Source organism: Astatotilapia calliptera, chromosome 7 (assembly GCF_900246225.1).
Source record: "Astatotilapia calliptera chromosome 7, fAstCal1.2, whole genome shotgun sequence".
NCBI classification, from domain to species: Eukaryota; Metazoa; Chordata; class Actinopteri; order Cichliformes; family Cichlidae; genus Astatotilapia; species Astatotilapia calliptera.
The window spans coordinates 33,207,773-33,220,731 of NC_039308.1; the positions used below are offsets into that span (position 1 = coordinate 33,207,773).

At 41.8% G+C, this 12,959-nt stretch overlaps 1 long non-coding RNA gene across 1 annotated transcript; it reads left to right on the forward strand.

The window, feature by feature from the left end:
• Positions 1-12,096: 12,096 nt before the first annotated feature.
• LOC113026038 (uncharacterized) lies at positions 12,097-12,645 on the forward strand. Its single transcript, XR_003272864.1, has 2 exons — positions 12,097-12,429; positions 12,512-12,645. It is a non-coding gene; the product is annotated as an uncharacterized LOC113026038 (long non-coding RNA).
• The last annotated feature ends 314 nt before the right edge of the window (positions 12,646-12,959 follow it).

Below are 12,959 nucleotides of genomic sequence, written 5' to 3' on the forward strand. Positions count from 1 at the left end.
TCAAGTTATATATAGTCTGTCAAATATCATCCACATTTACAGAGGAGCTAAAAAGCTTTCCTCAGAATGAAAGTGGAATAAGACATTCTTCTTCACATTCTTTCGGGTGAGCACAGAGGCAGAGCTTCTAGTCTCCAGGAGACAGCTGAGCGAGAAAGTGCTGTCCCGTGGGGTGCAATTAAAGTGAACAAAGATGACACCCCTGTCATCTGATCACCTGGTAAAACGGCTTTACAGCCATTCGCTGATTGATACATCTACGGGTACAGCCATCCTGCTGAGCAAGGGTTGTGCTGCCATTGGAGGAACATTTCAGGTCAGAATTTTTTTCTCCCCCTCTATTGAACTCTCTTATTCTTCCATTACATAAGGCAGAGCTTGATTCAGCTGTGAACAGTGAAACAGCAACTATAAATCATCAAGTGAACATGAGAAAGTATAGTTGTATTAATATGATCCATACAGGCAGATTTTTATAAAGAAACTATATCTTTTTTAGACCGACAGACTCCAAGTGCAGCCCTTAATACTTCAATGTGTCTCAGTTCAGATACACTGTCATGTAGTACACTAGAAAGCACATACTTTCATTGTCAGTAAGGTGCTGTTGTCTCAAACTGTACATGGCATGTTGTGCATTTTTGGACAATATAATGATTTCTGCATTTGTACGACTGATTTTTCGGAACATTTACAACCTGTTCATCCACACATCCAGAGCAATATACTTCTAGATTTAATAAACAAAGCCCAGCAGACACATGGAAAGACCAGACAAAAATCTGCTTCTTGTGGAAACTGGTAGTCCCTCCCTGCTTGCTTCAAGATAGTAACGCTTGATCGTGAGGCCTTTTAAGTCTTCCACAATTGACAGTTTCACAATACATATTCTATGTGTCACAAACTGGCCTACACAAACATGACAGAAAGAGAGATGCACAGCAAATGACAATTAAAAACCTCTTCATTTAAAACTAAATAAACCACGGGTGGCCAACCAGTCAGAGACCAAGAGCCACTTTTTTATTGTGTTACCGCAAATAGCCACATCATACACATGAGCACATATGAACATCACCCATCCCTTCCTCTCTCTCTCTCCCTCTCTCTCACACACACGCACAAAAAATACACACACCTCTGCTCAGCCAGATTTATTGTAAATGTCACACACCAACATGATAATGACAGAAATGGACTCCTACAGTACTAAAACCACAGGCCAGTCATTTTCTGTCATGAACCGAAGTTCAGTACGCAAGCTGGACCCAGAAGCAGAGACAACACGCACAGGAGTACGAAAAATAAACTTTATTTTAACTAAAGGTGTCCCGGAAGGGTCAAAGGAAAACACGCGAGAAACTAGAAAAACCAAGGGACCAGGGGATGAGTTACGCAGGAACGCAGTAATCGGGACTGTGGGAGGCTGCAACAGAAAGAGGGAGAGAGTTACTGGGGAGCGGGGAAATAGCAGCATACGTGGGGGGAGAGTATGAGTCTTACAGTCAAAGCGGGGCCGTGGGAGCCGGAGGGAGGGGTGAGGGTCCGCGGGGGAGCTCCAGGAAATTAGAGGTGATTGGTACTGGAGGCGATCCAAACTCCAGACGGGCAGGTGGACAGGCAGGTGGCTCAAAAACACGTCGAGCTGTTACCTGAGCGCAAAAGAAAAGATTAGCGTTTGTTCAGGTAAATGAGGGTTTTCACAACCGCCTTCCCGTGGGTGTACGTTACCGCTGTGAGACAACTAACGGACTGGCGTGGAGCAGCTGGCTGGGCTGGATCAAATAGTCCACCTGATAATCGCCTGAGATGGGATGCAGGTGTGGAGTTAACAGCCACACCCGTGGGCGTGGGCATCCCATCAGCTCCTCGGACACCGGGCTGCGGACCATGACATTTTCAACAATGAACATTGTGTGCACTGTCTCACACACACAAACTCTCAGTTCAACCAAGTCCACAAACAAAAATATAATAATCTACAATAGCATTTTTCTTTTACTATGCATGTTCTTTAGTGGGACTTCTGGCATTCCTTGCCTTGAACACTCCTCTTCAAATTTGGCTTGTATTCCGTTGTTGTCACTCAAAGCAATTCTTTCACATGAGTGTCAGTCAGAACAGATCGATGCTTTGATTTCACATATTTTAGGGTAGAAAACACAGACTCGTGACAGTATCTTAAGAGCAGCCCATTTAACATTGGGGTATTTTTCCATTGGCACACTTTTCCAGAACTCAATGGTCCATTCCCTTAAAACAGGTTTCAATTGGTCCTCCTCATAAAGATCAATCATCTCCAACTCAGCCGCAGCTTCATCTGTGACTAGCGGGACTTTCAAACAGTCCGTCTGTGCATTAAATGGGTCGACGAGGAACATAATCTGTGGCCTTTTCTATTGTAGATCACGGAACCAGGTCACAAAGCTTTCGTGCAAGTTTTCAACCAGCATTGCATATCTGGCTCTTTGCTTACTCAGGGCGGCGCTGGCAACTTGCCCGCTGGCTTTAAGCAGAGTGGGGAAAATGCGTTAAATCTCCTTTTTGAATATGCGCCTTGGACAGCTGTAGTTTGTTGACAAACGCAAACACACTTTGCACCAGGTCAGGCAGCATTTTTAACTTACCCTGCAGGGTCAGTTTCAGTCTTTCCAAGTGACACAGATCCATAATCCATTTGAGGTCCGAGAGCTTGGGATAGTCCTTGTCCTTCTCTTCCATAAACAGTTTCACGGCATCCAAAAGCTCAAAGACGCGAGAGAGTACCTGGCCTTTTGACAGCCACCTCACAGTGCAGTGCAGCGGCAGGTCACCTGGAAGCCCTTGGTCCAGCTCAGCGATGAGATTCTTGAATTGTGTGTGGATATAGTTGACGACTTCCATCACAGGATTTAAGACGTTATGTAAATTCATTGATTTAGACACGAGTTGCTCCATGTGGATGATGCAGTGGAAATTCCAAAACTCAGGAAATGTTTGGTCAGCTTTGCACAGCCCCACAAGCACGTTCACAGATCCCATCATGGCTGGTGCTCCATCCGTGGCTATTGCAGTTAGTTTCGTTATGGTCAGATTTGCTTTTTCAAATGCAGCCATCATGGTTTCTTTTACGTCTATGCCACGGGTTCTGTCTTTTAATGGCACAATATCCAGGAGTTCTTTGATCACGCAATTGCTTGACACAGACGATTGCCAATTGAGGCTTGTCTTGTATATCACAACTCTCATCCAATGCGACACTAAAATACTCGTGCTTGAAGGTCAGAGTGCAACTGTGTTTCAATAACCGTGTTAATGTCCGATATTCTGTGTCCAACAGTGTGCCGGACAGTTGGACGTCTGATACCATGTGTTTTAGTTTGTCGTTTTCAGGAGACAAGATTTCAACAACATCACTGAGGCATTTTTTAACAAACTCCGCTTCATTGTATGGGTTTTTAGCCCTTGCAATGTTCCAAGCCAGCTGATAGGAACGTTATGGTCTCTAAGCGCTTCGTAAACTTTGGGAAAAACTGTATCTGCTTTTCTGCCTGACTTTTCAAAATGGCCAACTCGTGCTTGCAAAGTTCAGTCCCTTTTGGTAATCCCTGGTTAATGTTAGCATGGAGTGAGCTTTGAAGCTTTGAAATGCGCTAATTACATCTGACATATGAGACATGGCTTGCCATTGCGTTTAACAAAAATATATAAACTCTCCCACTCTGTTTAAAACGTCCTGTATTCATCTTCATGGTTTCGTTTTGCTGTGCATTTTTTCCCTGCCATTTTAAGGGTGAACTTGCCCCTACTGGGAAACTTTGCGGTATTTTCATCTCACCCACATGCGCATTTGATGAAAATACCATATTGAATTCAAGCAAAGTGAACACGCACATTTTAAAACAACATCAACAACAAAAAACCCTCCAAAACGCAAACACAAACTTTGATATGTACGTAAGAGCCGCATGAAAGTAGGCAAAGAGCCGCATGCGGCTCAGGAGCCGCGGGTTGGCCACCTCTATGCTAGGCTGTCACAGAGGTAGTCATACATGAGAGAGCAACATTTCTTTAATAAATATGTTAACAATCAGACAGTTTAACACTGCTGGCTTTAACATTTCTGAGTATTTATCCCTCTGGGGAGAAAAGTGAGAGAAAGGAAACAGAGAAAGAAGAAAATGACAATGACATTATTTAAACAGAAGCATCAGATGAGCCTTCAGCTGTTCGGTGAGGTTAGGTTATGTCATATGGAAACCACAGGTATTATCAGATGTGTGGCATTCGACTTATTCTACGCCAGGTTGAGTTATATCCCATTCATTATGTCATTAGCATTACCAGACAGAATTTCTGTATAGTATTCTCCTTTAAGAGCTTTACTTTATGCACCCCTTCATGTTACACCTCGGTTAGCTGCTTGTTTTATCTGCTTTGTGTGTTGTTTTTCTTATTATTTCCTGTTTGCTACAAGTTGTTAAATATATTCATCTCATTCTATCAGCTGTTTTCCTGGAGTATTTCTCAAATATTTGGGAACAATTTTTCTGTCCCAAAGTGCCTCTCCAGCTGATCAGATTACAGATGAATGGGGACAAGCATGTGAGCATATTTTTATTATTGACAGATACATTAGCATTTCATATGGCATGACATTGGTAGTATTTTTTTTAAATCTTTCCTTTCAAGTTAAGAACTGTTGCTATAATGAATAGTTTGTAATTTTGTTATTTAATGGGTAATAGTATTTAGGTTTGCACATTTCAAAATAATTAAAATAGTTAACTTGTTGTTTTAAGTCGTGCTCTGCTGGTATATTTTATCAGTTTCCAGCACTGTAAAATACATGGTAAGGTTGTCTAAGACATACTGTCCACCATTACCTCTTTATTAAGTAATAAAGAGGTAATGGTGGAGATGCTGAGTTGGGTGATTGGTGATGTATATAGGTAGAGGTTGGGGCCATAATGTGAATTCTGCTCAGGGCCCCATAACACCTTGGGCCAGCCCTGGTGCAGTGCAGCGCACGTACCTACAGTTGCTCTGGCAGCTCATGAAATGGCCACTTGAGGCTCCACAGACTCCCAAAAAGCATTTAATTACTTTTCTCGCATTCTTTAGCAAATTCCCATCACTGCTTTGTAAGTGCATGGCCTCTGTTTCCCCACCACCTACAGCAGAACATTGTTTCCCATTTTCACATGATGCTGCAGCCCTTTTGATCTGAAGGTGAATGCAATTTGCTTCTACATCAAGAAACTCCATCACTGGAACAAAAAAGCCCCTCTCAAACCTCAATTTGATTTTTTTGTTATTTGGTCAGCAATCAAATCATGGACCATTTATTCATGCAAACTCTGCCAAATTTAACGCTCAGTGCTTGTTACCGTGGATATGAACCACAGAAACAAACCACAGAGAGTGTTGCTGGGAAACAGCGAGAGGAGTTTTCACTGTTAGACAGCCAGAGTGTCTGCAGCAGTCTACCCCCTCGGCATGAAGCACAGTCAGAAAGCAAATCAATGTTTTATGGATGCTCGACTGTCAAACTGTGCCTCGTCATGGCATGCAAACTAATAGATGTCCTCCACCCGTTAGTTTATATCTATTCAACTATACGATGGCTGCATATTTCACATGTGCTCCACTGGAAGAAAAGCAGCAATGGAGAGATGAAGTCATCAAAGGGTGTACTTTTATAGAAAGACATACTTTAAAGAATTTATTGCTTTTCAGTTTTTTGCATTTCTTCTTGGTGCTCTCCATCTCTAATCTTCATCAGCTGCTGAATCTTCCTCACATCTGTCTTCTCTACCTGGATGTGCTGTTTTCCTCTTCTGTACCAGTATGGTAGATGCACCACCGCTTCCATCTGTCTCTCCCTCACATATTCTCAGGTGTTGTGGAATAACTCATTAATTTTAATGTCATATCCACAGACAATCTTGTGAAGTGCTCCAAATACCTCACAATAAAATCCTTATATACAAATTAATGTTTTCTGTCTGCTGAAATTCTGGAGGGGCTTTAATTTGAAGCAGTTCCAGAAAATGTTGAGCTCTAAGAATGCAACTGCAGTAATTTTAACAGAGCAGGAAAGGATACAAAAATAAAAATAAAATAGGAGTAATTGGGCTTATCAAGAAGCAATAACCTCTCAAGCTGTAGAGGATAGTTGGTATAAGATCAAATACGGAGATTGAAGGTATTTAATGATAATGTTGTGCCTTTTCAAAACTGAATCAACACACAGTCTTTACCACTCTGTGACTATTTTAATTTGCTTTTTGTTTATGCTCTTGCATAAAATATACTTTCGTGATTGTTAAAATGTCACCGTGTTAACCAAAATAATTAATGCAGGACATAGTGGTGGTGATGCAATGAATGACCACAGATAAGGAAAAGTCGAATATGTACTTTAAACAGAATTTAAAGAAAGAGAGTGGATTAATATCACTATATAAAAGTAAAGAGCCGATTAATAACAGTAGACTGGAGGTGAACGAGGCATAGCTTAAAGTAGCCAAAGCCTCCGTCATGTGAACTCTGACGTTTTGACCTGGTCACCCATGTCAGGCACAGACTGTCCTGCAATATTTTGGTTGCTCAATATTTTTTTTTCTTTTAATGGAAATTTCTACAGTAGACACTGAAAAACAGGAAATTTTCTGTCATTTACTTACTTAACTACTTAGATGTAGTATGGATGGCTCTGGATGGATGGAGGACTTTATCAGCAGTACAAGCTGTAAAACTTAAAAATACCGTCGAAAGTCCCAAAATGTATGCCCTCCATCATATTTACCAAAGCCATCAGGTGGGCTGGAGTGGTGTCTTTATCGGTCTTATTCTGGCCACAGGCCTTATGTTTGACACCCCTGCTGTAAGCCTTTTCCTGTGGATTTTCCGCTCTCTCTTTGCCATACGCCTAGCTTCCCACTAGCCCTTTCTGCTTTCTTTATCTACCAATGAATCCCATTTTTCTTTGATACTATGGACAAGTAACTATCAAAATAAAACAGGAAGTGAGTGCTCTAATTAAATGGGCAAACACGCATTTGGAGGGATGACACAGAGGATGGGAAAGCAAACACTGAGGCAACAAATTCACCTCTAAAGCTAAATTATAACAATAACTGAAGTCTCCAGAAATACTCAAGAAACCATAAAGATCAATAAACAAAACTACGAACATGAAACACAGAATCTGAACTCAAAAATTCAGACAGACCCAGGATCATGACAATTACACTGCAGCAAAATCACTGATGCCTTTGCACGTACCCACAGCCACAGAAGTATTGTTTGTGAGTGCATGAATGTTGTAATCCTTGTGGTGGTTTGGTGGTCATGTAACATAATATGTCCTGAAGTTTTTGTCTAGTTTCAAATATCATCATTAAGAAGCACACAAAATACAGATTCTAAACTTTAGGTGGAAATTAATGCTTTGGTCTTTAACCAGACAGTTGGAGAACGATGCTGGAAATAACCACGCAAAGACCAAAACCTATCAAGTTTACATAGCAGTTTGCTCTTTTCCTCCATTTAACCAAGTAATGGACAAAGTCCTCCAGTCTGACACTGAGGATATATCGAAACCCCTCTAGATGGAGACTATCAGTCAACGTTGTAACATCCTTTTTCTCCCACAAGAGAAGAGAAGGACAGGAGGTGATGCTATGTACTCTACATATGAAGTGAGTTTTCTGATCCGCCAAGGATCATCCGAAGGGGATCTGGCCTTATTTGGATTTTTAAAATCTCTGAAAACAAAGAAAATAATTCAGACTCAGAAGTTTTTTGTTCGCTCTCTGTGGCATAATTATGTCACATTTTATAAATGTCTATAGTCTGTATAGACAGGTTATAAATCCCACATACAGTACACATACAAAATGACAAAACTACTGCTGCTGTGAAGTGTTTGTAGTAGAAATCCTTGTTTCTGTGCTTCTACAGGAACATCATTCCTCCAAAAGCAAACTAAATGTATTTATTCCCACGGCAGAGGCATTCAGACCTTTTCAAGTAAAGCATGTGAGAAGATAAAAACTCTTGGAGCCTGGAGCAGGACTCTCCCTCCTCCCGTCATTAATGTTGTGGCTTACAGCATGTGTGGTCACGCCGGCGGGAGTGCGAGCTGGACTCGGATCAGATTCCCCAAATCCAATTCATGTAGTTGGTGATTCAAAAACACATGTTGCAGAAGGAAGTTTTTCCAAGGCTTTCTCTCTCTCTCTCTGTGTCTCTAACTAGCAAGCAGAGCGCTTGCTATTTTTGTACCACATTGTGATTACATGTTGACTGACCATCTCCATGGCTACCAGCATCTCTGCAGATACATTGATGAGGCGTGAGAGTGATGGCCTGTTTTTCTCTTTAGCCAAATCACTCTAAGACCTGGCACCACATCAGCTTTCATCTCGTTACTTTCATCTTCCCCTGCAGTCACATCCTGACCCCCAGACCGACCCACACCCTCCCAATATGAGCCTCAAATAACTAACAGCGATCGTTGGCTTTCATCTTCAGGCTCCTCAAGGATGGAGTCATGTTGCGTGACATCGTTATCATCCTTAGTATACCTTCACGCCATGCCAAAGGTGTTCTTTTTTAAAACATTTAAAAAAAAAAAAAAAAAAGAATGAACCATTTACTAAACAATCTGAAAAATGCAACAACAGTTTTACGGTTTCAAAGGTCTTGCACATAACCACATACAATCCAGTCTGAGATGGACAATTATTTCACGACCCTAAAGAGGATCAATCAGCAGTGGTGTGGTGACTCACAGGGACATCGTCTTCCTCCCATTCAATAAAATATCTCCTTCAGAGATCCATCGGAGAGCAGAACTTCAAGTTAAAGGAGCCTATGGTCAGATATAATCAGACACCCGATGTAATAATTAAAACATTAATGCTGTTTTATGGAAGCTGATGAAAAAAAAGGCTAGTTTTTTTATTGAAACAACAGCACAAACTGTGACGTCTGTGACTGACAGCCTGGTCTCAGAAACAGCCACAATGCAACAGACAAGCAAAAAGCTACATGTGCGTGTTTACAGACAGGAATCGTCACGTTTTCGTGACTGTCAGACTTTGTAACCAATGGCTTCCATGTCGATAAGCATGTATAATGTCGAAAATCTCCAGTGGGAATGCATCACCATAGCAACCAAGAAATCAGAGCTTTAAATGAAGCGGAAACCCTTCTCTTTTAACCCCAACCATGATCTGTTTGTCAACTAACCAAGCTGATTTTAGTGATAGTGAATAAAATTAAATGTGAAAAATCTGTGAGGTGAATTACCTAAACTTGAGGATGCACCGCCAACCCCTCTATCCTCCAGATGTGGATTATTTTTCCAGCTTTTAAAAGTGGAAAATATTAAGTTTGCGTACATCCACATGTACGGTATATACGAGACCGGGCAGTCAGTTGACGAGATGTTGTGTTGTGTTTCACCACCTGCTGTGAGGCTGTGTTGTAAAGCCTCGGTTGAGCATTTCGCCACCATAATCTTGCTGTTTTGTAACCAAATGTGACAAATAAGTGTTGGATGTGACTAATGGTGCATTTATAACAAACATGAAGCAAGTTCTGGAGCGCGACCTTTAGCTTTTTCAGAACTTACCATAAAGTCATATGATTTTACTCTGTCCTTTTCTCTCGTCTCTATCTAAAAGTGAAGTTACAGCACATAGATCGAGCTACCCACAAACAGCCTGTCTCTCATTACTAAATATCGGTGGCATAGACAGAGTCCGAGCTGATGATGCAGTTTGGATTTGTAGCTGAAGCTGAGACAAATTCACGGACTGCACAGACTTTTATGTAATCGCAAGTGATGTGCAGATCAATACTGAAATATCAATTCCTCTGATACCAGTCATTTATGTTCTAGAATCGATTCTCATATTAAAATATCGATATTTTAGTAATTTAGGGTAAATTTGTAGTTTATCATTAACAGGAACACAGTGGAAAGAAACTATATCGTTCGGATTGTCTACATTGGACGGAACTACTTTCTCTTCTGCCCTTGGCTGTATAAATGTGACGCAGCCGCTTGGCATGTGCACTCACAACAATGGCTGAGCGTAAATAGAGTCATGCGTGGACGTATTTTACTTCCACAAACAGCCAAAACGCGGTTTAAGTCAACCTCATCCTGTATTAAAAAATACCTGAAACTTGCAGCTACGGCCATTAACCCATCAGGAAAAGTGTGAGCAAGAGGGTAATTATCTCATAGACTTCTCTGGAATCTGAGTCACCCTGCGCTCATTTTAAGGCCATTTAAACTTTTTACATGTGTAGAATAGGACCTTTTTAAAATGTATTTGTATTTTTTTAAATAAGCTTGTAACTGAAATAGACCATTTTATGACCTCAGCTCATTAGGGGGAAGATGAGCAGTGTTAATTAACTGGGTCCACGTGGTTTGGTCAATGCACACATGAAAACACTGTAAAAGAAAGAGTGCAGGGAGGTGGGGTGGGAAAAAGGTTAAAGAAAAAGCAACTTTTAAGAGAAGCATGACACAGGACTCCTCTAGATAAAAACAAAAAAGGAAAACTAAATAAATAATGGATTGCATTTTAAGGCATATGACCGGACCTGTGCTCCAATCAGGGGCTAGCATACCAATTAGCATATAAATCAGTTAAAATACACTATAGAAAGAGGTGCAGTGACCCAAGACTACAACACATCTGCTATTGCTGGTCTACCAAAAAAATCTGAATGGTTTTAGGTGGATTATCTCAACAATTTCCCCAACCCCTCTGCAAGGGTTATTTTTCCCCACAGTGCTGATATAAAAAGGTAAATTGGGAACAAGTAAAAAGTAAAGGAAAGATGAAACAACAGGGCAAGGGAAAGGAATGTATCCAGACTAATATTTATGTAAAATCCGCTGGTAAATATGTAGAAGGACCCATCATCCAGTAAAGTAATCAAATATTTGTTATATAAGCAGCTTTTGCCTCGATGTGAGAGCCAACCTCACCAGTTTCTGTAAATTACATGGGCACCGTTAAGGAAGTGCTCTGAGCATGTTGCGGTGCAGAAGTCCTTAACCTGTCTGCGAGCAAACGAAAAGTGAGATTTCAATCGGTCAGACCTCAGAAATGGCTGTCAGAGCGAAGCGCCCTGGAATTTCAACAACATAATTCAATTTGCCCTGTTAATACATTCAACACTGTCAGATCTGTGTCTTGTGTTTATCTAGCTGGAATAACACTTACAGGCTGCGCCATGTGGCCCATAATAAAGAGCCGCGCCACTGTGTGCCTAAGGGAGATGGCGTTATGTCTACTGCCCTTTTTTTGTGCCCCCTTTTTTACTTCTGAGCCAAGGTCTTATGTTTTAGCTGGTCATCACATCTTTTAGAAATCCCCCTTCTCGTTTTCTTCTTCTTCTTTTTCTATTCATTGAGGTGTAGCACTGTCTGTGAACAAAAACACCTTGAGCAGACATCTGCTCCATCCCACATGAAGGCAAACACAGAAAATGTTCCCTAACTCAGCTTTTACAGGAATTTAAATAAAAATGATTGGCTTATTTTATTAACACAAGGAACAAAGTATTAAATGACATGGAGGAGTGCACTTTTAGACATTTCAGAAGGTCTCCTTAACTTTATTTAATTCATAATAAAAATAATCTGTCGCGTATCTGGTGTAAAAAATCTGTGACAAATCTAATATGTGGAAAGAAGGAAACAATGGGACAATAATTAATGAAGCAAATATCAGCCATCTTTAGTGAGTTTTCATTTGGACGAACTCCTGCTCGTCCATCTTGAACTGCAGTTTGCAACAGTACTGCTGGATCTAGTCCACAGCCTCATCATGGATGTTAAACTACATAAGTAGCTGACATTATTTCCAGGATTCATGTGCGTGTGTGGTATTTTGTGTGTTAATTACCTTGTGTGTCATGATCCGTGGGAGCAGCTGAGGGGTTTTCATTTGTCAGGATGGGTCCCTGGCTACTGGCCCGGGCGGAGTCTCTGCATCACACCTGAGCTCCATCTGCTGTCAATTACAGGAGGACTACTTAAGCCAGCACTGCCTGCTACTCGTCCCCAGTTCATTCTGCCACCCACAGTGGTAGCTGGGCCACATCTGCACGCCACTCTTAGCGCTCCCGCTTTTCGTGCTTAACGCTGTTTCCTTGTGTACATATCTCCACACTATCCCGTCTTAGACGCATCGCCTGTGATAACTCTCTCTCTCCAGCGCTGGCTCCTTTGTTATACCTCTGTGATCTGCTCCTACTAGGAAAACCATCATCCTGTTGCTTCACCTGCTTGTCCTCCTGCCTGCTCCGACGCTCTTGGCAAGCCATTCTTCCCCTCTTGCACTGCAGATTTCCTCTCTCTGGATTCTTCCACAGAAACCCTCCCCAAAGCTCTTCAGTCTGGACCTGCACGTAAGCCAACAGCACCTCCATAATATTCACTCTGGTCATCTGCTCCCTTACCTGCCAGTAATCGCTTTTCCCTCTGTTGCAGCACACCTGCGGTTCGAATCGTGACCTCAGCGGACAGCCTTCCCCGTGGCCGTCCCCATTTCCACCGGCTCTTGTTTGCCTTCGTTTTGATCTCCTTCATTCTGTAAATAAAGTTTTGTCAATAGTTCTCAGTAAGTTAATTGAGTCTTCTTTTGGGTCCAGCCTCGTGAAAACCTCGGTTCATGACACTGTGGCCCTGTCCTGGTGTTTTGTATGCTGTGCAACCTGGGTGCCCTGGCTTTGTTTTTTGTTTTCTTCCAACATTCCCAGTTGGGATTTTGGACGACTGCATGGGAACATGTTTGTGGTGGGCAAAAATCCTTCTCCATCCAAATGGAAATGTGCACACGGACGGACACATCTGCTGGAACATAAATCCCGCTAGTCTGTCAAACTCATGGATGAGTCCAACAACAGCAACCCGATGAGCCTCCTGATGGGGAAAGATG